This window comes from Cynocephalus volans, chromosome 1, assembly GCF_027409185.1.
Source record: "Cynocephalus volans isolate mCynVol1 chromosome 1, mCynVol1.pri, whole genome shotgun sequence".
Taxonomy (NCBI): Eukaryota; Metazoa; Chordata; class Mammalia; order Dermoptera; family Cynocephalidae; genus Cynocephalus; species Cynocephalus volans.
This window is the reverse complement of record NC_084460.1, coordinates 198,460,848-198,465,429: the sequence shown is the minus strand read 5'-3', so window position 1 is coordinate 198,465,429 and position 4,582 is coordinate 198,460,848. Positions and strand designations below refer to the sequence as shown.

The 4,582-nt window shown below is 43.5% G+C and overlaps 1 pseudogene; it reads right to left on the bottom strand.

Annotated features, from left to right (window-relative positions):
• Positions 1–3,647: 3,647 nt before the first annotated feature.
• Positions 3,648–4,350, bottom strand: LOC134367965 (platelet-activating factor acetylhydrolase IB subunit alpha1-like; annotated as a pseudogene).
• Positions 4,351–4,582: the final 232 nt, after the last annotated feature.

The following is a 4,582-nucleotide window of genomic DNA, read 5'->3' as shown; positions in this document are numbered from 1 at the left end:
TTTTCCCATAAATGATATTAACGTAGTGCCTTTGGCAGGATAGGTCTGACTCTAACCTCAATTCCTTTTATTGCTACTGGTATGTTTTCAATCTTTTCCTTTTGGGGACAGTACTGGTAATTTTTACTTTTATGAAAAACATTTTTTCTTGGTTTTCAAATCTATTGGCATAAAGTTATTCTCAGTGTTCTAGTATTTAAATCTCTTCTGTGTTTATAGTTATGCCTCCTTTCCATTCCTTTGGTTTATCATGCCTTCTTTCTTTTTATATTGATAGTATTTGTTGAAGGTTTTTCTATTTGGGGGTCTTTTAAGGATCCAGGCTTTGGGTTTATTAATCAAGTGTTCTTTTTTAAAAAAGTTAAATTTCACTTTGATCTGTTACTTTTGCCTTTTTTTTTTTTCTTCATATTTTCTTTTTCTAGACCAGAAAAAGTTCCAATAGAACCTTCAGCCATAGAAATGTTCTATATCTACCATTAGCCACATGTGGCTAGTGAGCGCCTGCAGTATGGTTAGTGTGACCAAGGAATTGAATTTTTTATTTTCTTCTATTTTAATTAATTTCAATTTAAATAGCCATATGCGGCTAATGACCTACTGCATTGGACAGTGCAATTCTAGATTCTTTATTTGAAAGTTTAGGTCAATGTTTAATTTTTCTTGTTTTCTAATAAGGGTGTTTCACTATAAATAGTCCTTTGGGTACAAACCACAAGTTTTATGATGCAGTATTTTTATTTTTCTTCAACTCTGAAGTTATATTTTTTTCCAGTTAACATTCGAAGTGTGTTATTATGTGTATAGAGAAATATGAGGGTAGTGATATCTTTGTTACTGATTTCCAGTGTCTAATTTTAATGTGATCCATAGACATGGTTCATATGTTATGGATGCTGGGACTTCTTTGCATGTTTTGGGGTAACTAGAGATTTGCAGCCTAGTGTAAAGTCAATGTTAGTAAGTGGCCCATATGCATTTTTAAAAGTGGGTATTCTTTTTACACACATACCTAAAAGCAGAGAAAATTATAAGGACTATCCAGCTTGCCCCTGAGGCCTCTCGTCTACCTCTTCCTATGGAGATACTGGACACTTTAAACTTCAAGGAGAGTCTCCTTTTTTCTTTTCAAGTCTAATTACATATTCATTATCTTTGTATTTTTTCCATCTTTTTTTCTGATTATGGCCCCAAACAAGATTTCTGCCTGTGCTCATTCTATCATCTTGAAACAATTGATTTTCAGACTGTCTAGTTCAAGGACATAGCTATTCTGCCACCTCAAGTGGCCATGGCAGAGCTTGGGCCTGCTGCTGTCCCATCCATTCTGTATTGTTGACCATTTGGCTCAGGAGGGCACAAAGGATGGCAAAGCTTCTGCTTTTAAGGTGGCAGTGGGGTGGGAGGCAGTTAATGGAAAAATGAAGATCAATCAATCAAACTACCTCTGCCATCAACAAGATTATTTTTCCTTTTTTTGGGGGGGGGGTGGCCAGTAAGGGGTTGAACCCTGGATGTTGCTGCTATCAACACCACGCTCTAACCAACTAAGCTAACTGGCCTGGCTGATTTATTTTTTATTCAACAAAAATATCAGCTACATTTTTTAAGAAAATGAACCTAGGGCATACCCATTTTGCTAAATTCTGTCAGGGTGTAATGATATCAGCTCTGAATGCAGCTTACCTTGGCAGGTGGTTACACACCCTGGACCCAGACACATCTTCTCTGCTGCTCACCTGCTGTGTGACTTTGGGCAAGCCACCCACTCTTCTGGACCTCACCTATTTGGAAAATGGGACATTAATATCCATCTCACAGTTTGTAATAAGACCTTAGAGTTCACACATTAATTGTTCCGAGCACAGCTTAAAAAATCTAGAACTTCTTTCCCCATCTAAGACACCTCTGTATTCCCCAATGCCTAACACAGAGCCTGGCCCTAGAAGACAGACAATAAACGTGGAGCAAGGAAATAGTGTGTAGACACTAGGTGAGCAATTTTTCCATATTGTCAAGGACCAAAAAGGTGCAAGGCATTGGAAGTGTTGGCAAGGAGAGGGGTCCAGACAGTGGAGAATTTGGTGCCTTCAGCTTGACTACTGGAGTGCCATTTAATGGCTCCGCCATTAAAGGTGCCTTCAGTGGACCAAGTAGCAGAGATCCATTCTGAGCACTAGAAACATCAGGGCCACTGCCTCAGCAGCCTGGAGCTCACAAGAAAGAAAGCAATAAGCATGTGAGAAATTGGCACAAACACAGTCCACCCCTTGGAGACACTTACTTACTCTGAAGAAACTTCAGCAGCCAATGTGAGAGATCTCTTCTTACCTTATGGACCTCTGTGGTCTGGGAACAACAAATGCAGATGTTTGCTGAATAAGTTAGTGAGCCCTCAATAGTTCACATTTCTCCTCTGCTGCTGAGGTCTGGTCTAGCTATGCCTGGCTTGAATTCCAGAAGGAAGCAAGCCACTGCAGAGAGCCAGACTCCCTGGATTCAGAGAGAAATAATTGGGGGCAGGTGTTGTAGTAGTCAGGATTCTCCAGGATAACAGAACTAATAGGATACACACACACATATACATATGATTTATTATAAGGCTAACATGATTACAGAGGTTCAGAAGTCCCATGATCTGCCATCTGCAAGCTGGAGACCCAGGAAAGCTCATGCTGTAGTTCAAAGGGCTGACAGCCAGAGAGCTGATGATGTAGATTCTATTCCAGATCTGAAGGCCTGAGAAGGAGTTCCAAGGGCAGGGAAGATGGATGTCCCAGCTCAAACAGTCAGCATAGATTGAATTCAACTTTCCTCCACCTTTTTGTTCTATTCAGGCCCTCAGTGGATTGGGTGATGCCCATACACATTGAGACGGACTTCTCCTTTATTCAGTTCCCCAATTTAAATGCTAACTTCTTCCAGAAACACCTTCACAGACACATCCAGAAATGATGTTTAACCAGATATCTGGGCATCCTGTGGCCCAGTCAAGTAGACACAAAACATTAACCACACAGGGGTTGTTGTCTCTCTGCATGTGAAAAATGGGCAGCAGCAGCTTGCACCTGACTGTTCCTTCTTCTGGGAGAGATGGTTGCTGGATTGCATGGCCTGGGAGGAATAAAAGCTGCTGCAAAGGACAGTGAAGATGACATGAAGCAGTAGAAAATGAGCTTGGCCCAAGTGGGGTCTGGACTCCGGAGGCTAGATTCTCAGAAAGCAAAGTGGTCAGACAAGTAAGGGCTGGCCAGGGATGTGGCTACCTGGGTTCCCAGCTGGGAGCCTTGTCTGCCACTCCATGCTGCTGGGAGAATTCTCCTCTCTTGTGTCCTGATGCCTTTAGGAACTATTTTCAACTAAGCCACTGGCCATCTTAGTTAGACTATTCCAGAGCTTCAAGAAGGTCCAGAATATGGAAAAGTTAGAAAAGAAACTCCAGAACAAGAATAGAGCCATCCTGTACAACAATATCAACAGACCAGAGGGCCAGATGATGACTGTAAGCGGCTTTGTAAGTACCAGTGTTTTGAGTTCGTTCGGTGGGAAGCCGTTGACAGAACTTTTTTGGTTTGTTTTTTTGTTTGGTTTCTTTTGTTTTTGTTTCACTGAGGAAGGAGAATTTAACATTTTGAAAGGCACAATGCCTAAGGTGCAGGCTATAGCAGGGGGACAGCCTGGCTCTGGCCACGGGCCAGCAGAAACAGAAGCAGGGAGTACAGGGCCTAGCAGATGGGTGTGTAGCACAGGCAACTCAGATGCAGGTAAACATACATGACATGGTAACATACAGTTCCATCTAAATGCATGGAGCCAGGGTCAGCATCTAGGAAGTGGGCCTATGGGTGGCCAGCCAATGCTGCCCTTACCAGCTCATTCACCCATCGGTTCTTCTTCCAAAGTAGGTTGAGGTGCTGACCACTTGGAAGCAGGCACAGCACCATGACTCAGGCCTAAGGCTACTGCTGGTTCACCAGTTGCACAACGGCCTTGATGCCACCAGTCACCCATTCTGCTGTGTGCCCATGGTTGTTGATGCCCACCCAGGCCAGAACAATCTTAGGCCAGATATGTTCCAGCTCCCCATTTTCCAGCCACCACAGTACATGCTATGTGCTGTCCCCCACCAATGCCAAAGTTAAGTGTGTGCAGAGGAGAGAAGAGCTGCCATCAGATCTTGAACTGGTGCATTAGCTGGACCAAGGAGTCCCAGATGAAGACGACTTTGGGTTCCTTGTCTTTGCTGTCTACCATGAACCAATGGTGCAGGGACATCCAGCACCCATCACCCTACTCATCCTGCACTGGTGTGAGCTTGCTGGTTGGGTTCTCCTCTCTTTTCCTCTTCATGCTGCAGCCCCAGCAGCAGCAACGTCAGCAGCCAGAGCACCCTGGCACTGGGGGAGGACAACAGAGCCTTTTTGACTGGGGCTGGAACTTGGGCTGCTAGAACCTTTTTTTTTTTTTTTTTAATTTATTTTTTATTTTGTCGATATACATTGTGGCTGATTAGTGCTCCCCATCACCAAAACCTCCCTCCCTTCTCCCTCCCCCCCTCCCCCCCAACAATGTCCTTTCTGTT